Genomic DNA, 21,212 nt, shown 5'->3' on the forward strand with positions numbered 1-21,212 from the left:
CTTCCCCAGTTCCCCCCATTTGTACTTCATGCAGAAGGAAGCACGGCGACGCGATGGAGAAAGTGGAAAGAACGTTTTGAAAATTTAATTGTTGCTATGAACGTTACAGATAAGAAGCGTCAGAAGGCTTTATTGTTGCATTATGCAGGTGAGGAGGTGCATGATGTTTTCACAACACTGACCCTCGCAGAAGGTGAGGAAGATGTTTATAAACAAGCTGTAGATGCTTTGAACACGTACTTCGTCCCAAAAAGAAACAAGGAATATGACATTTACAAAATCCGGCAAGCAAAACAAGAAACAGGTGAATCCATTGACACATTTCACACCCGCCTAAGGAAGCTGGCTGAAACGTGTGAATTTACAAACGTCGAAAATGAAATAAAGAGTCAAATTATTCAGTCATGCAGTTCCTCAAGGCTTTGTCGAAGAGCACTCCGTGAATCCGAAATTGATTTGAAACAACTGCTATTGCTTGCAAGATCATTTGAAATTAGTGATGCACAAGCTACAGGGATCGAAAATGAAGGTGCGGCGCTCGTTAATGCAGTGACAAAGCCCCCCGATAACTTGCGTAGAAAGCAAACACACAAAGGAGGGACCAGAAATGGGAGAGGCAGAAGTATACAGAGAGGAACATGTAGAAACAGAGGAAACTCAGAACGACAAAAACATGAGAAAACATGCCATCATTGTGGAGGACCATACCCTCATACTGGACAGTGCCCTGCTAGAGGTCAAAAGTGTAGATCATGTGGTAAACTGAATCACTTTGCCAGGGTGTGCAAATCCAAAATGGTGAAACAACTCCAAACAGCAACAACTGAAGTGTCGAGCTCTGAGGACGAATATTCCTTTCATATCAACAAACCTAAGGGAAACAGTAAGCAACCAAAAACCAAAATAAGAATGTTCGGCACAGACGTTGAAATGCTAGTTGATACTGGAACAACAGTGAACATTATTGATGAAACTTGTTTTGCCAAACTCAAGGAACGCCCAAATATTGATCATACTGGTACAAGAGTCTACGCATATGGATCCAAAAAGCCAATAGACTTAGTTGGTAGTTTCAGGACTGAAATTTCATCTATCACTCGCCGTTCAAAGACAACTACAGAATTATATGTTGTGAAAGGGAGTTATGGATCACTTCTCAGCTACATGACTGCAGTGGACTTGGACGTCATACCAGTTATTCGTTTAGTCACGCCGTCCAAAACTGAACAGATCGTTGATGAATTCTCGGACAAATTTGAAGGCATTGGAAAACTAAAAGACCTACAGTTACAGATACATGTTGACGATACGAAAGCGCCAGTCGCACAGCCGCATAGGAGAATACCCTTTCACATGAGGAAAAAGGTGGAAGCTGAGCTAGAGAGACTTGAAAAACTTGATATTATAGAGAAAATTGAGGGACCCACTCCCTGTGTTTCCCCTATAGTGGTAGCCCCTAAGCCAAAGAAACCAGAGGAAATTAGGATCTGTGTTGACATGAGGCAGGTGAACACTGCAATCAAGAAAGAACGGCATATAACACCTACTATAGATGACATCATACTTGATCTAAATGGATCTCGTGTATTCTCAAAGTTGGACCTCAACTCAGGATATCATCAGGTGGAACTAGCACCCGAATCACGAAACATAACAACATTCACTACGCATGTTGGTCTACGGAGGTACAAACGCTTGATATTTGGAATCAGCTGTGCTGCAGAAAAATTTCAAACTATTATCAAAGACTGTTTGGAGGGACTAGAAGGCACTCGAAATATCAGTGACGATATAATTGTGTTCGCAAAAACACAAGAGGAGCATGATCAAAGGCTCAAGAAGGTACTACAGAGGTTACATGAGAAGAACATAACCTTGAACAAGTCAAAGTGTGAATTTAACAAGAACTCTGTAGAATTCTTTGGATACCACTTCAGTGCAGAAGGGATGTCAGCACACCCAAAGAAGATAGATGCCATTAAATCAGCTACAGCTCCACAAAATGCAGGTGAACTTCGTAGTCTTCTGGGATTAGCCGACTATGTCTCTCGCTTCATACCAAACTTTGCAAAAATTGTGGCTCCACTACGTGTTCTCACTCACCAGAAAACTACTTGGCATTGGGGCAAAGAAGAACAATCAGCATTTGATGAACTAAAGGATAAACTAACTACTGATGTTATGGCCTACTTTGATTCTGCAAAGAAAACAAAGCTTCTGGTTGATGCAAGTCCAGTGGGACTCGGAGCAGTACTCACTCAAGAGGGAAGGATCATATCCTATGCAAGCAAAGCCTTCTCTGATGTGGAAACAAGATACTCTCAGACGAAAAAGGAGGCGCTAGCTATAGTGTGGGGAATTGAACACTTTCATCTCTACTTATTTGGTGCTGAATTCATACTTACTACAGATCACAAGCCCCTGGAGATAATGTTCAATAATCCAAGAAGCAAACCCCCAGCCAGGATCGAAAGGTGGAGGTTACGATTACAGCCATATGACTTTACTGTTGAATATCGTCCCGGGAAAGGAAATCCAGCTGATTATATCAGGCACCCTCTGAAATCAGAGAACATACTCCGACACTCCAAGATCGCAGAGGAATACTTGAATTTTGCTCTGTCTTCAGCAAAGCCAAAAGCACTATCACTTACCCAGATTACTGATGCATCCCACAAAGACCCTATCATTCAAGAAGTAATATCAAAAATGCTGAAAGGAGAGTGGAAGTCAACTCCAAAAGATGCTAGAGTCCAACCGTATTTTCGCATTCGTGACAAATTGACTATTGCACCAACAGAACATGGCAGCATACTACTATTTGAAAACAGAGTTGTCATACCAATCACCCTTCAACAGGATGTAGTAGCACTAGCACATGAAGGACACCAAGGATTAGTCAAAACCAAGCAGCTTCTACGTGACAGAGTCTGGTTTCCTGGAATTAACCAACAAGTTGAAGATGTCTGTAAACAGTGCGTACCCTGTTTAGCTTCTACTCCCACAAACCACCAGGAACCGCTTCAAATGACAGAAATACCAAAATCACCATGGTCTCGGGTATCGGCTGATTTTTGTGGTCCGTTTCCGACAGGAGAATATGTACTAGTCATGATTGATGACCACTCCAGATATCCAGTGGTTGAGATACTAAGATCTACTTCAGCAAAGTCTGTAATACCAGTAATGGACAAGGTCTTCTCGCTATTTGGAATACCGGAAGAGCTAAAGACAGACAATGGCCCACCATTTCAAAGTCAGGAGTTCAGCAAGTTCTCAGAATATCTTGGCTTCAAGCACAGGAGGATCACGCCATTATGGCCAAAGGCGAACGGTGAGGCTGAAAGATTCATGCGCACTCTTGGTAAAGCTATTAAAACAGCCAACATAGAATGCAAAAACTGGAATCAGGAGATGTTTACATTTCTTAGAAATTATCGGGCAACACCCCATAGTACTACAGGTCAGTCTCCAGCAGAAGGACTACTAGGCCGTAAAATGAAGACAAAACTACCTGAAATGGTTGAAAGGAAGGACAAGCAAACTGATGTATACAAGAATGATAGACAAGCCAAGGAGAAAATGAAATACTATGCAGATACAAAGAGCAAAGCAAGAGAATCCTTGTTGAAAGAAGGTGACACAGTTCTAATAAAGGTTCCAAAGGAAAACAAACTTTCGACTCCATTTAACACTACATCTTGTGTAGTAACACAGAAACATGGAACTCGGATCACGGCAGAAGGAGAAGGTCGCAGGGTAACACGAAACTCGTCCCACTTCAAGAAAGTTGATATCGATCAGGATGTTCTGAAAGATTCAAAAGAGCGTGAAGAGGAGCTTGAGGAAATTGAAATTCCTAACGTACCGATTGTCCGTCAGGAGAAGCCAGAAATCCAAACCCCGACAGTTCAACAAAGTCCATTATCTTCCATCCCGACCGGTAACAAACGCCTTTGCGTGCAGTGAAAATGCCCGGATACTTGAAAAATTATGTGCTTTCTTCAAATATTCTTTGGATGTGTTTGTGTGTGAAATAATCCAATATCTGTGACTTTATTTGGTTTAGCAAAATATGCTTTATTCTAGTCATGATTATTCTAGTCATTCAATGTATATTGTGAATCTCAAATTCATGAGTCAAATAAGCTACTTCTATGTCAATTATTGTAAAATGTAAAGACAGTTAAATTAGCCAAATCTATGTACTTAAATGTTTTAATTTTCTATTCAAAAAAAAGAAGAAAATGTGATGTAATATCCGGAAATTTATTATTTTTACTTTTTGGTTTTGTGTTTTAGATGTTTGTCACTTCCTATATACGAGGGGTTATCAAAAAGTTCGTGGATTAGCGCCATAAAAATAAAACCGCTATATGTACATCAATGAATTTTTAAACAATTAATAAGCATAATCTTTTCTAACTGTAAAATAAATTATAAATCATACGTTTTATTTCTTAGTGAATCTTAAATGTTTTTGTAAGCAATGGTATGTCCAGGCGGCGCAACCTCGAAAAGAACGTATTTTATACCTGAGTGTAAGTGAGAAAAACTATCTTATATGAGCATTTGGCATCCGAAAATCCCATTATTTCACTCAAGTGATATGACACAATTTTTTCGTAAAAGTTGCAAGTTTTACCTCATTCTGTACATTCAGTAAAATTTTATCGTAAATTTTATTTTGAATGTCCAAACAAAAAAGGGGTTAAAAATATCGTCGAAAGGGGGTAGGGTATCATTTTACAACATTCTATAAGGTTTCAGCCCCTGGAAAACCTGGCATAGCCTTAGAAAATGTTTAAACAGGCTACCGAAAAATAAAATTCATCCAAAGTACTTGTTTTTAAATACCAAAAGAGATTCAGCAAGAAAAGAAACACATGGTTAATATTGATTTGTAGTCAGGGTGTCCAAAGTCAGTCATGTCGAAAAGTGAAGTTAATCATTGGTTGACAGTGAACTCCGACAAGAAAATTATGTGGTAAAATCAAGAGAGGATCTTTTCCTATGTATTGATTTAATATTTACAATATTAATGCATTGAAATCAGGAGTTCATGACATTGTAAAGTCATATAAACTTGACGGATTTAGGTCTTTACTTTACTCCAGAGAATCTCATCAAGATAAGTGTATTGAGGCAGAAGGAGCGTGCATTGAGAATTAATGACGTCGGACGTCATGAAACTAAACGGCGACAGCGCCGGGTGATCATATAATTCCCTTTTTATTTAATGATAATTTGGCAAATAATCAACATATCAAGCTGAAATTTTCAACACTTCTTCAAATTTTGTTGTTATATGTTCCCTATAAATTGTGTAATCAACGACTACATAGTATTAATTTTATCGCATCAAGTCCACGAACTTTTTGATAACCCCTCGTAGTTCTAGATAAAAGATGTGTATTGAACACATGTGTTATCAGTTGATTTGGATAATTCACCAGTAATTACACGAACATTACAACACTATATCCCAAATTCCCCATTTCTAAACCAAAGTGCCTGTGGGTTATTCAGGAATGCAGCTGTAGCCGAATAGTTTGTGTCCACCTTAACTTTTATGCATTTCTCCTTTTGAAAAGTAGCTCGTTCATAAATATATTCGTTAGGTGCTGAGGATACAACCTTGAGCTCTTCCAAGTGAAGTAGTCAATTGCAACTAAATTGACACACTGTCACATAATACCGCAAGCTCTTTCAGCAACTCGCTAATATACATGTACAAACCTAAGTGAACTGCTTTTGTGTTGTAGGAAAGCCGAGGAAATCTAGGGGTGCGGAACAGTTCGCCCCAAAAGACGTTTCGCGCCGCAGATCAATTCATATTATGCGGTAATATAATCACTTGTTAGCAGCAATTATTAACTTCTTATTGACTTTTGTACTGTGTTGTATTATTCCAATCCATTGATTCAATCAATAAAACCAATTTATATGGTATATACTAAAGACCTAACACAATAATGACCTGATTAACATACCTAGTGATATTTTGCATACATGGGAGAAACATTGATAATAGTTGATGCACTACAAAAATACACTTTTAGAGCATAAAACAGCATTTCTCTCTGTATCATGGCTTATATCTTATCATTATCTATTTAAACTATATTCTCATAATATTAAAATTAGATAAAAGAATTTTCATCTCATAGATATTGAAATATAGTTCTCTGAAATTATTTATAACTCACAAAAACAACTTGTGTGCACAAGAAACAAGTTCATCTATCCTGAACCCGGATTCGACTCAGTGTCAACTTATTACATATATCGTGAAAGCAAACAAGAACCCATGGATTTATCCCAGGAGAAGGAAAAACATAAAAACTACTCCATTAAAATTATTCAAAGAAATTCTTATTTCCAAAGAACGTGGTATTGATGGGCGTCCCGATACTCACGGATTTATTCGCTTAAGGTTTAAAGTGCATTACAAGACTTTTAGACGCTTTCTCTATAAATTTAAAATGGGGCCATATTTTAATAAAGTATCCTTCTTAACGGAATTTTCTACATGCAAGCGTCTTGAAGGATATAATAAATATATTACACAAGAGGACCCAAAAGTGTGCGTTTTTAAAATGGACCGGGAAAAACTTCATGGAAATTATATTTCACATTTCTTAGCTGAGAGACGGTTACCTTGGACACCAAAAGCTTATCACGTTATGCGATGGGCTAATCAATATACTTCCCAGAAATATAGAGCGCTTAATGATTATCATCAAGAACTCAATATGAAATTGGAAGTGTTTGAATCTCAGAAATTTTACGCAAATCAAACTGTTGTTGAACTGATGCAAGAAAGTGATAAAAAAGGAATATATCTCTATGGATTACCAGGAACGGCTAAGTCATCTACATCTTTAACATACAAGGAACATAACTATTTTCAAGTGTCCGGGGAGGATTACCCGATTTATGTTCAGTTCTTTTATCTACTTTGAAGATTTCTCCAAGAAAAGACTTATTCGATGCCGAACATCATTAACCAGTTAACGGATCATACTGGAATTACGCAAGGTGAGCGCAAAGGTGGAGACCAGTTTTCATTAAAATGCGAATAAGTAATTATTACGACAAATGATGATCCGCCAACAGATGATGAATGGGGGTTCGGTTTCGAAAGACGCTTTCTTGTGATAAATATGAATCTTGCTATGTTACAATCTGTTGTCATACCTGAAATATTACCTGAATTATTGCAATAAAAACAAAATTAAGTTTAATAAATTTATTATATTTTTTTTCAATGCCAACAAGAAAGTTTCATTGCCAACAAACATTTCCAACAACACATGCATCAATACAATCAAAAGTGATGTCGTACCAGAAGACATAATAGTTATTGCCAACATAGAGAAAGAGAATGACTTTTGATAGACTTCAAAAGAAATTACTAGTGAGGGCAGATTACTTCATGTTGACCTTTAACAATGAAAGTAAGCCGAGACTTAGTGAAAGCCAACAAAGAGAATACTACAACACTGGTAATGGTGCAGAAAAATATGTACATTAATTTGCACCTGAATTACCCATGCCTGGTCTTCTAGGATTTAGAAGTATATTATTAAATCTCATTATGTCCCCATTATTATCTCTTCTGGTATCAAAGGGGACATCATAATTGATTGTATCATCGGCCAGAGTTTGCAACGTGATCATGAAAGTGCGTTTAGGCTTATTAATTCTGCGTCTAACATTTCTATTATTAATTCTTTTTTGAACAAAAACTCTGCCTACTTCATCATTATAATCATTTAATACTTTGAATTTTTCAGGGCGTCAGCAAAACATTCACTTTTCAACAAAATCAAAGATGAAATCCAATAGACTATGATGTGCAGACTTTATAACTACCTTTTTCACATGTGTATCTCACCTGTCTGGTGAGAGACTCACATTTGAATAAAACAATCCCTTGCGAGAAAAAAATATCCTACAGGAAAGAAGAAATTCCCTATTGATTTACCTGAAATCCCGCAGGATTCTGAAAATTTTTGCCAAATCCTACAGGAATTAGTTTCCCTAAGGGAAATTTATTTTTCCAGTAGGAAGTTGTACCGGTAATCCTACAGGAGCTCTTAAAAATCCTATAGGAATACATATTCCCATGGGAAGTATAAAAATCCTACAGGATACATATTTTTCTTACAGAAATTGACCCAAACTTAACTGAATTTTTGACACTCCAAAGGGAGAAAAAAAAATCCTGTAGGAATTATTGTAATTGAAACTAATTTCAGGTAGGAAATTAAAACCCCAAGGGATTTTATTTTTCAATTTGGTCATTCTTCGATGTTCAGCATATTAAATGATCCAAAAATGTTGTTAATGTTGCAGTTTTACTTTACAAGTACTTTGTATGTGTTATGTTGGACCTCTTAACATCATTAATCTGTTAACATTGACCTCGTGGTACTCTATATAAATTCAGTTGAAGTACTCATGAATTATTCACTTGTATTTGTCTACCTCAAACGTGTATCTCATATCAGGAATGTTAGTCCACATCGTGAACTGAAATAATCAGGAATTGCTTGTTTTAATGTTTGACGGTGCAGTTGTCTAAACAGGAAATGAGTTTTTGTTTGTTTGTTTGTATGTTGTTTAACGTCCCTCTCGAGAATTTTTCACTCATATGGATACGCCACCACTTGCCGATGGAGAGCTGCAAATTTTGTCCTACACTCGGCACTTGAGCCATTGAGCAGTGAGGGATCTTTTTCGTGCCAGCCCCTACTGCGACACGGGACTTCGGTTTATAGGTCTCATCCGAAGGACCGGTCTCCACGTCCCACAGTGGGATTCGAACCCGCATAAGTTTTAGTCGTTGAACGATTATTACTCTGCAAACTTACTTTTTAGGTCACCTGAGTCACTCAGGTGACCTACTGCTATCCGTTTTCGTCCGTCGGCGTGCGTCGTGAGTTAACATTTGAACATTTTTAGCATCTTCTCTGAAACCGCTTAACCAATTTCAACCAAATTTGGCATATAGCATCTATGGGTGAAGGGGAACAAGAATTGTGAATTTCATGGTTCCTGCCCCCCTGGGGCCTGAGGGGTGGGGCTAAAACCACCGAAGTTAATACAATCTTTAAAAATCTTCTTCTTTACTCCTGGAGATCAAACAGTCAAACTGTTGGCATGATTCAAATAAGCATTGAGCCCTCTACCAAAATTTTGAAATTCATGGCCCCAGGGTCAGGGGTTCTGGTGCTAGGGTGGGCTATATAGATGATATAGTGAAAGTGCATTATTCCTGTGAAAATCTTCTCTGCTCCTGGGTATTAAACAAAGTAACTAAGTACATAGTTATGAAGAGCAAGAGTGCCTCTTCCAAAATTTTGAATTTCATGGCCCCTGGGTCAGGGGTTCTGGTGTTAGGGCGGGGCCCTTTTGATTATATAGTGAAAATGCATTAATTCTTTGAAAATCTTCTTCTCTGCTCCTGGGTATTAAATAAAGTAATAAGTATATAGTTATGATGAGCAAGAGTGCCTCTTCCAAAATTGTGAATTTCATGGCCCCTGGGTCAGGGGTTCTGGTGTTAGGGCGGGGCTCTATTGACTATATGGTGAAAATGAATTATTTCTTTGAAAATCTTCTTCTCTGCACCTGGATATTAAATACACTAAGAACATAGGTATGATGAGTAAGTGCCTCTTCCAAAATTGTGAATTTTATGGCCCTTGGGTCAGCGGTTCTGGTGTTAGGGTGGGGCTCTACTGATTATATAGTAAAATTGCATGAATTCTTTGAAAATCTTCTCTGCTCCTGGGTATTAAATAAAGTAACCAATTACATAGTTATGATGAGCATGGTTGCCTTTTCCAAAACTGTGAATTTCATGGCCCCTGAGTCAAGGGTTCTGGTGTTAGGGCGGGGCTCTATTGATTAATAGGGAAAATGCATCAATTCTTTTAAAATCTTCTTCTCTGCTCCTGGGTATTTTTTAAATAAAGAAAGTGCATGGTTATGATATAATATAAGAATGCCTCTTCCAAAATTGTGAAATTCATGACCCCTTGGTCAGGGTTCTGGTGAAGAGGGGGGGGGGGTGACTCTATAGATTATATAGTGAAAATGCATAATTTCTTTCAAATTATTATTTCTACTACTGGTTATAAAGCAAAGAAACAAGTGTATAGCTATGATAAGCAAAAATGCTTCTTCCAGAATTATGAGTTCATGGCCCCTGGGTCAGATGTTCTGGTGTAAAGGGGGGGGGGCTTTATTTATTTAATAATGTAGTGAATATGCATTTCTTTGAAAATCTTCTATGCTTCTGGGCATATTCAAGGCAAACAGAGTAAAAGTTTTAATATGCAGAGGTATTTTTACCAGAATTTTGAACACCTGGACCATTTAGTCAAGTGTTCTGGACCTGGCCAGGGCTTCTATTGTCTTGTATTTTACTGAGCAAAGTTATTCCCCCTTTGCCATTCACCTTTGATAATTAATCACTGAAAACAATGTATTTGAAAGGTCAATAGAATACGAGCATTATGCAGGAATATTTATTGTATAATACAAAAAGTACTTTCATAATTTTAATGATCAGGTAGATTTGGAAATAATAGATGAATAAAAATGAGACAAAAATAGCTTATCTTTTTAAATGTTCTTCAAAGGCCAAGAGAGTCCAATGTGAGAAGTAATAATATGGGGTTAAAAAATAGACATTTTGTTTATAGACTGCATGGTAATAGTAAAAATAAATTGGGGACAGATTAGATACTAGACCAATCGTTTTGTTGATGTTAATTATACTTTTATGTCTCCCCTTCCAGGGGAGACATTGTTTTTGTCGATTTTCTTCTTCTTCATCCAAATTTTGTCCAGGCCGTAACTTTAATACCCTTTGAAATTAAGACTTCAAACTTGGAACATAGATAGATGACATTGAGAAAAAGTGCAAGCCACCGACATTTTTAACCTTGACCTATATATAAGGTCAAGGTCAATCTTTTACATCAAAAAAGAGTTCAGCCCATAACTTGAGATCCCTTTGATATTAGGACTTCAAACTTGTAACATAGGAAGAAGACCTTGAGACAAAATGCACTGCATTAGAATTTTGACCTTGACCCCTTTCTGCCTTCAAGGTCAAATAGGGAAAAAACACGATCTGACCATAACTTGAGAACCTTTTGACATTAAGACTTCAAACTTGGAACATGCAGAGGTGATATAAAGGAGGGATGCATGCGACCAAACTTTTTGACCTTGATTCAATTATTATAAGGTCAAGGTCAATCTTTTACATCAAAATAGAGTCCAAGCCATAGCTTGAGTACCCTTTGATATTAGGACTTCAAACTTGTAACAGAGAAAGAAGACATTGATACAATATGCGACACACCAAAATTTTTGACCTTGACCTCTTTTCTTCCTCAAGGTCAAATAGGGAAAAAAACTTGATTAGACCATTACTTAAGAATCCTTTGTTATAAAGACTTCAGACATGGAACATGCAGAAGTGGTATGAAGGAGGGATGCATGCCACCGTCAAGGTCAATCTTTTACATCAAAATAGAGTCCAGGCCTTAGCTTGAGTACCCTTTGATATTAGGACTTCAAACTTGTAACATAGAAAGAAGACATTGTTTACAAGATGCAACACTTCAAAATTTTGACCTTGACCCCTTTCTTCAAGGTCAAATAGAGAAAACATGACTAGACCATATCTTCAGAACCCTTACATTAAGACTTCAAACTTGGAACATGGAGAGGTGGTATAGAGGAAGGGTGAATGGCAACATTTTTTTCACATGACCTATTAATAAAGTCAAGGTCAATCATTTACATGAAAATATAGTCTAGGTCATAACTTGAGAACTTTTTGACATTAGGATTTCAAACTTGGAACAAGGAAAGACAACATTGAGACTAAATGCACTGCATCAAAATATTTAACCTTGACCACTTCAAGGTCAAATTAAGAAAAACACGACCAGACCATTACTTGAGATCCGTTTGACATGAAGACTTGAAATTTTGTACACAGAATTTGAGTTGAGATGCACTGCATTATTATTTTTGACCCTACTCATATATTTGCACTCGTTAATGTTGGTAAAGAAGGGGAGGCATGTGTTTTTTTTTGTAAAAAAAAAACAAAAAAAAAACAATACCCACTAGTTTTCCTTGCTTTTGGGCAACAAAGCTTCATTGATCAGTTTATGGATCCTCTAAATTGATGTATTGTATTAGGGTAACCGTTAAAGCCCTTGGGCCTCTTGTTTTCCGGAATAAAACATTTTTAGAACTCACTGTAAAGTTTTTTCCACTCTGATCCGTTTTTAAATTGTTGAGCTATCAGTGTAGTGTCCTAGAACTCAGTCATTCCCTTACTATGATTATAGTTTTCTTCTAAACGTTAAATTTGATTCTTCTACATCTGTTAATTTACAACAGCCAACTGAATCATATTTTCAGAATATTTTGCCTTTCACACGTCTTGGCTATGTTTTCAATTCAAAATCATGCATTTATTAAATGGAATATTCCAACTTCATAGTTACTCATCTTTCCGATTATTAATACATGTTTCATAATGCAGGCCCGTAGAACGCCCCCTCCCTTTTTCTGAGTATAGTATTTTGCTATAGTAGATTTTCCTTTAGATGCTGACCCCCCCTTTTTTTGTACGGTTGAGCACAGGCAAATTAAAGGATTTGGACTGTAAATTAGTTTTTCTTTTGCTTTTCAGATAATTTTGGGAAGTTGCTCCCTACAATTTTGCTCAGTTTAGTTTTTTTTCTTTTTGCTTGTCAGATATTTTCAGGACGTTGTCTCCCCCCCCCCCCCCCCCACACACACACACACTTGAGAAACCGTTGCTAAGGGCCTGTAATGGATGTAACCTTGTAAGTCATAATTTTTCTAATGCCCTCGTAAGAACAATACTTTGAATTTCGTAATATATTAGCAAATAATTACCCTAATTTTGACAACCATCAAAAACATACCAAATCCCCATTTGTAAAACTGAAATATGTTTGTTGTTTAACGTCCCTCTCGAGAATTTTTCACTCATATGGAGACGCCACCACTTGCCGGTGGAGGGCTACAAATGTTGGCCTGTATTCGGCACTCAGGGCCATTGATCAGTGAGGGATTTTTTTCGTGCCAGCACCTACTGCGACACGGGACCTCGGTTTATACGTCTCATCCGAAGGACCGGTGTCCACGTCCCACAGTGGGATTCGAACACGCGACGTAAGGATCAACTCCTTACTCCGCGGCTCTAGAGCAGACGCTCTAACCACTGCGCCATGTGGGCGACCTGAAACTGAAACAAAGTATGAAAATTGTATGTTTATATCTTATATTTATTGACTTTTAAATCAATTAAAAATAATCCATCAGCATGTCTCTCCCAAGGAATCAACCCTGTAGTTTCCTCACATATGCCGGATTAACCACTTGTACAAAGTTGTCGCACACATATTTCACTCTGTTACCTGTTGAATTATTGAATATATTGTTCATTATCAAGAAATGTGATCCAAAAAATATTATTGTATGACTAACTAGGCAAATAGTTTTGAAATACATTTATGGAGGGTGTGTCCTCATTCGAACTCACATGTGATCTTTTTTTTGTCAACTGCTCCATGGTTTTCGGTCTCTGGGGTACAAGTTCTCTCAGGCGTTGGTGCATTCCGTCCTTGGCAAGTTCGGTCACTGCTTCCTCATCCATGGTGGAATCAGTAGCTAGTTTTCGCACTCTGTAAATGTATTCCTCTACCCCTTCATCTGGCTGTCCTTGCTGAATGGTGCAGCTGGCTTGAATCTATTGAAGAAGGCTTCTTTGAACATTGTTAATGAACCTTTCTTTGTTGGGTTCAGAAAATTAAACCACTGGAGAGCTATTCCCGTAAAATAAAAGTGTAGCATCTGGATGGCTCTCAGTGACGGAATATTGGTGAAGTTGATAAAAGCCGTAAATGCCATCCACTATTCTGTACCCGATTCCTTTACCATCATACTTAAGGAGCTGTGGGGCTGGAACTCGTGGGAACACATCCTCAGGCTGTGGAGTGTTGGTTTGCAGAGGTTGTGGAGGAAGGGGGGGGGGTGGAGGCAGAGATGGCTAGTTTTCAACAGCTACCACATTTACACTATCATTTTCATTGGTATTTCCTGCTTCGTTTCTTAATTTCATTTGTCTGAGTCTTTCTCGTAGATCTGCAACGCATTCGTCTTTTTCTTGCATTTGGCGTTTCGATGCATTAATTTTTCTTTGTCTTTTACAGTGGTGTTAATGTGGTCGATTTCGTAGGTTTTGATCAGTTTCTTTTTTTTTCTTTGAGCGTGCCATTTAGTTCTCCAACTGCCTCTTCAAGTTTTTCCTTGGTATTTCTGATGTTGCTCTGGGCATTGGATGGATTACCTGAAGCTGGCATTTTTGTATGGGAATTAATTTTCTCGCTTGACTTGGGAGGTTAACTGGAATCTTTCTGCACCAGTGATATCTCCCTGTTTTTCTTTGGCCTAAGGCGCTTCTTATCCTATACTGACTAGCAGTTTATAAGGGGAAATAAACTGAATTTGAAGAAAACAAAGATGAATGAAGGTTTACGACGACCGTGCGGTTTTAATGCATATAGAAAAGTGTACAAAACAAAGCATTAATAAAGTAGATTATGGCTCAAGGCCCATACAAACAATGTTCCTAACCAACGTTATAAAATCAAGATAATAAACAAATTTTTGAAATAATTAAAGTCCACAAACAATTAAACTAAGTAAATTCATAAAATATTTATCAAACCAAAAATTAAAAAAAAAAATCCGTTATTTAATAATCAAAGTTTATAATCAAACTATAAAGATGCAGTGCAATAGGCACGGAAAACATTTGAACAAAACGTATTTACAATGAATTACAATCGGGCGTGCTCTACCGACAGACACGCACCTGGGCGGCAATGACGAACATCTCGTAATAATAACAGGACGCAAATATGACAGTTAAATTGAACAATAACTTGAATAGTAAAAGCTTGCATGCATTTCAGACATATGTTAACAACAGCTATGATTAACAATCGATGCTTACTGTCTGTCGATAACAACCTCAGTAGACAAGTTAATACAAATTTAGAGCACGCCGAGCCCGATCGTAATTAACAGTCAAGAAAACAAAGATTACATTATATGTGACCATTACATTAAAACTTAAAATTTTGAACAAATTGAATTAAAAAACGATATATACAAAATTAAATAACAAAATGAATAATAAAATGATTGACTGCATTGTTAAATCTATCTGAACAGTTATTACTTAACCTTTTAATTTAGCTGTGATTTTACAATAATAATTTCACCGTAAAGATCAAGGTACAAGCAATTACTCGAAAATGCATATATCTTAATTTTGGCAATCACTTCAATTACAGTTTTAAGTAATAATGAGTTGAAAAAAAATAATAAAAATTGATATCTCTACCTGAAGTTGAAGAAAAAAAAAATAACAAAGGTTTACTGTATACTTAGTGTATTGGTCCCTGAATATACTATATAAATTAGCATTATATAAATCTATCATTTTTATTGAATATTTATATATTTATATAACCACAGTATATATTTATATACTTTCATATATTCTGTTATACTATTTGCTTGATATTTCATACATTGTTTTCATTGTATTCAAGTAGCACACAAAAATCATACAAAAAATGATAAAATAATTTAGGAAGACATACAAGATAGGCACATATAATCATTAAGAAGCATGACACCACAGATCCTATTCCATGAACAATACAAGATATGCAGAGTTTGGTATACAAACATAAAGTTATCTTACAATATGACACAGTACATTAATCACAATACAGCACTGTATATGAATCACAGTACAGGAATCAAGATACATCACGATAAATGAATCACAGTACATCACATCACACGAGTACCTAAAATATCGAACACACCAGCGTAGATGGAACCGCTGATTTTGAGGAAATTTGACGCTGTGATGTTGTCGTCCATGTACATGGCTGCGGTTTCTTCAATCTTCTTCTGGGTGGTAGTCACTTGCTGTCTTACGTTCCTCTCCAGGTCACGACGATCCTAGTTTTCACCAACTCTGCTTCCCTCAGCAACAGGGGGATGATCTGGTACAACCCCTGGGTCTTCACGTTCATCCTGCGATGCCAACATGAAAAATGAATAAATGTAAATTGTTATACCAATTTGTAAGTTGTTGCTTATATATTTGACAGGTGATGTATTGTCTATGGATAACTTTTATGAGTCATATTTATAAAAGTAAAATGTCTAATTCTAGTCACACGGAGTTAAATTTATGCATTCGAACTTCATGATAATGAACTAGTGGTAAATGTGCATGTAGTAAAAAAAAGTTTTTTATGGCTTAACTTCGACATCTTTGTGTGTTCTAACATGTAGTAAAAAAAAGTTTTTAATGGCTTAACTTCGACATCTTTGTGTGTTCTAACTTTGAACTCGAAGACACTCCAGGATCGGATGGGGAAGACCACTGTGTTCTGACGTATCCTACCAGCTCCTCTAGGTGTGGGGGACATTTGTTAGTCATGGCATCGAAAACGTCCTCAACATGGTTCCAGGGTAGAAACGGCAATGCCTTCAGCTGCTTGATGAAGACGTGGGTTGTCTCCCTCTACCTGAATGTTGTTGCAAGCTCAAGGTTCTGCACCTTCGTCCAGTGGACGGCACAACCCTTGATGGTAACGTCAGGAAAGACATGCCGAATGGCCTGCCAGATACCGGAAGAAATGTAAAGTAAGTTTTCTTCTCACTAAATATTTTACATATATAATGGATATATTCACATTTTGTATATTTATTCTGAATTCTTACATAATCTTTATCATTAATGTTCTATCTTTGCTTTTAATTGATGACTATTGGATTTTGATATCTGTACTTGCATGTTACCTATGTTTCATTAAATGAAATATATACCAGCTTCAGAATCTGCGGACAACATCTCCACAGCAACACCATCAAGCTTCTGTTGAACTGCCCTGAAGACCTACATAAAAAATAGCAATATTATTATATTACAATACCCCCCCCCCCCCAAAAATAATTTTGTATTTGTATCTTTGCATGTGGATAAATCAAACCAAAATCTAAAGGGAATAAATATAATTTTACCTCAACATCGTATTCTTTTCGTCGCCTGAACATTATTATATTATGAAATATGGAGATAACGAACAGTATTCAAGCTCAAAGTCCATTAAAACATTATAAATCGGGAGCAGAGCATTCATGATTTTATGTTCTTTTTTCATCAAATCGTTTGTCAATAACTTACCTCGTTTTAGAAATTGTTCATACGTAGAGCATGCCCTTGCGTATCGAATCAACTGAGAGATATACCCAATATGCAGGTGAAAATGGTTTATTGTTTCATAAGTAAGGGACATTGACGATTGAAAATTTAAAGTCATCACGTTTATCAGAAAGCTTTGTTGTTTGGTAACCATTTTTTTTACCATCTTTTTCTTGTAAAATATCCAAATATGAAACAGATGTGTTAGAATTTGCGTTATCTTTTATTTCAAGCTCACTGGGATATATTGTGTCGACATATGAAAAGATATAACTGCATTGTTAATTGATAGTACGTCGTCGATATATCTAAATGTCCAGTTGAAGACCATAGCAAGAGATTTCTGTTTTTCATGAATAAGATTTTGAAGAAATTCTGCGTCATATGAATACAAAAATAGGACTGCTATCAACGTGGAATGGTTATATATAGACTTGAAAAGTCGTGCCAGTTTTTATGTTATTGCTTTTGGTAAAATTCTGCGATTTCAATTTTTCCAAAAGTTTCTTGGAATTCTTAAGTATCCACATCTAATTCAAACCACTTCTCGAATATATTGTTGCACAGTACTCCTGAAGTTTCTCCTTCACTGCTGTTAATATTTTAGTGAGTAGTAAAGAAAGAAGCATGGTGGAATATATAATGGAACCCGCTATGTATCTTTGTTTATACATTTAATTAAGTTATAAGCCAATTAATTTGCAATAATAAGCATGACATTTTTTTTGGTTAACTTTAGGAGTTTTTTTTTTTTAATAAAGTCAATGTTAACCTTATACCGGGTACATAAATATACTGATGAAAATTAATAATGGAACGCATGTATTAATGGTGTCGGTGGATTTTAAATTAAATTTAAGAGATAATATCCAAATGAATTTCCTCTAAATGGAATCTATAGCTATTATAAGAGCACGAATTTATTAATACTGAAGAAAATGCGTATGAACACCACCTTTCTTAATACTTATGTGCAGTGGACAGATTGTTAAAGCACAAACCAACACGTTTTTTTATTGAGTGCATCTTTAAGTAAAACGTTATGATCTTAATACGACACATTTTCTGTCTAGAAGTCTGTGTGTAAACTAACAGTCGTCCAGATCCTTGAGAGTTTGGGGTTTGATATGACGATGAAATTTTCACGTTTTATGTAATAATAAATAATTTTTAAAACAGAATATTCAAGGATTTAAAATAAAATTTTATTGAAATTAAAGAAAAATGTTGAAAGATAAAAAGAGTTGAGAAATCCAATAATGCAATGCTTCGGGGAGTAAAAGTCAGCGGCCTGGGGTCACATTAGTGTATTCAATAACCACGCAGGCAGTACTTAGAAATAGAGATCCCGTTTTCTAACATTTCTTTGCGATGCCCTGGGGGGGGGGGGGTAAGGCTGAGAGTTTGGATGGGTTTTGGGGCCGCATTATTTTGAAAACTCGGAGAAATTCTTGGTCTTAAATGGACCATTTGTAGGTGGGGGATATCTGTGCCCCAGCGAAACGTATGTAGAGATTGCAACTTTCTATACTCCCTATCATACAGGAACACTGACCTGGTGTCATGGACAGATAATAATTGGTAAACCCGAGTGGTATAAGACAGGTAATCCAGGAGACTTGTATGGGTCAAACTACCCCCTTGCAGCAATTTATTCATGATAGCCAAGTTGGCAGTGGACCATTGGCAAATAGATATACTTTCTAATTTTGGCTTAGCTGGGCCAGATTTGTATATCAATTGCCCCTTGCCATCTTTTGACACTACCCTTTCTTCAGTTGCATATGAATTGTTTACAAAATCTGTTATATCTAAATTATTGTTGTCCCCCAAACCCACAGAATCTAATGATTTTAGATAAACCTAAGGATCTTGCCACGAGTACATACCTGGTATGCTCTGAGTGGCAGACGCTTGATCTTGGGACTGTAGATTTCGTAAGACATCGTTCACGAACTGATCTCTGTCACCGATGTTTAGGGGCTACCCTAAGTCCTCGGTAGCGGGGTTACTGTTATTGATGTCGATCGGCTCCTTGGTTTTGGCAGCGGCGGCTCCCTCAGGAAATATGGATTTAACCGCGTGCAGTAGGAGTTTTTTTCTGACCTCTAGGGATGTCGGTATCATGCAGGTCGTCATCCGTAATAAGGCTTAACGCTTCCATCGAATCAAAACCTAATTCGAGAAGACTTTCAATAGTTTTTTCCGATAGTTTTTGGGCCGCTGCCCATTTCTCCACTTGCGTTACAAATCGGACTTCTTCGTCTTGTCCAGGCATCATTAATAAGTCTCAGTCACTGCCTAAAGTCAAATGGGGACACAGATCAAAAGTCTAATTGGATCTGTGTGCAGGTAGCGAGCACGCTCACACAGGAGAAACGGGTTCACAAAAAAAACATCCTTCACAGAAAGCTGAACAATCTAAGCTGATATAAAATAACACTTGGTCTCTGGCTCCATTGCACTCAACAATGTGAGAGTCAAAACGTTTAGCCTCTTCACTGTATATCACATACCAATCGGGAATGTCAAAAAACACTCGGAGATGTTGGTAATCCGCCATTTTGAATTAGAGAGTCAACGTTTTTTCCAGTCTATAAATGGCACAGAAAGTTCAAAGGGCGTTGAAACACGTCACCAGTTTCACTTTCGATTTCCGATTTACATTACAACATGGTTAAGGTTAGTTGGTATAGTTTACATAAAAAAAAATACGCGACAAATGGCTGAAAAATTTTGATGAGGTCTTTGTGCAACGAAAATTTTTTTGAAAGTGACACTAAAGTGGTAGGTCTTTCCTAATCTTATGAAAATACAGCAATCTCATTGGTCAGAATTTAAAAGACTGTCCAGCGTTAATTTCATTGGCTTAAGGATGTTAAAAACAAGATTTGATTGGCTGGTGCAACTTGTTTTTCCAGGGGGCGCTATTGCAACCCTGGAAACCAAATAGGACTGGGGCTTACCCCTAGGGGGCACTACTGACCGGATGTAAACAAACAACAAAAATAGCAAAACAAAATGGCGTCACTTCAGATTTGATTAATAAATATTTAATTACTTTAATCTATCGTATATGGGGTTTAGACCTGTTAATTTTTATTCGTCCCTTTGAAACTTTTAAATAGTCTTCTTGAAAAGGTCAAGGAAAGTCCATTTTTTGATTCCTCGACACCAGAATATAGGCTCGGATCTGTGATTATGGATATTGCAAATCATAGACTTTTTATACCCCCGCGTTTTACTGAAGAAAATGCAGCTAAAACAATCCGTTATTTCCTTAAACTTCAATATGCCAACAAAGGAATTGACGCGGTTAAGTCTTGTATTCCACCATATTTCAAGTTAAAGACTACGCCTTGTATTTCCTACAAATATACATCGACTATTGCTTCCAAACTTTTTAATTACAAGAAAACTTTACAGGGCCTGGATATCGAATACCTGAAACATAATCCTCCATCGTGTTCATGTTCTTCTTCGCCCTATAACTATAGTCCTGCTGGACACGTTATTACTGGTGACGTTAATATAGTTAATAATGAGGACCTTAGATCAATTAGGAACCCCGATCCTTCAACTGGCGTCGGAATTTCATAAATATTATGGATTCTGTAGAGGACTACGCCAGGCGATGGGCCAGACATGAAAAAGAAGACCTTGACACTTTGTCAGAATGGATTAAATGTATCAGATGTATGTTAAAATTACGCATTAAAAGATTGAGGGGCAATATGAGAACCATCTATCCTTCTGTATTCAATAATCCAGAAGTGAAAAAAGAATTAGATAGATTACATGATCAGTACGTACTGGTCCCTGCTGACAAAGCAGGTAACAACTT

At 36.9% G+C, this 21,212-nt stretch overlaps 1 pseudogene; it reads right to left on the minus strand.

Moving 5' to 3' along the window:
* Window positions 1–15,942: 15,942 nt before the first annotated feature.
* On the minus strand, window positions 15,943–20,495 carry LOC133179739 (uncharacterized; annotated as a pseudogene).
* Window positions 20,496–21,212: the final 717 nt, after the last annotated feature.

Source organism: Saccostrea echinata, unplaced genomic scaffold, assembly GCF_033153115.1.
Source record: "Saccostrea echinata isolate AGI-Se365-2 ecotype Australia unplaced genomic scaffold, CSIRO_AGI_Sech_v1 ptg000005l, whole genome shotgun sequence".
Classification (NCBI taxonomy): Eukaryota; Metazoa; Mollusca; class Bivalvia; order Ostreida; family Ostreidae; genus Saccostrea; species Saccostrea echinata.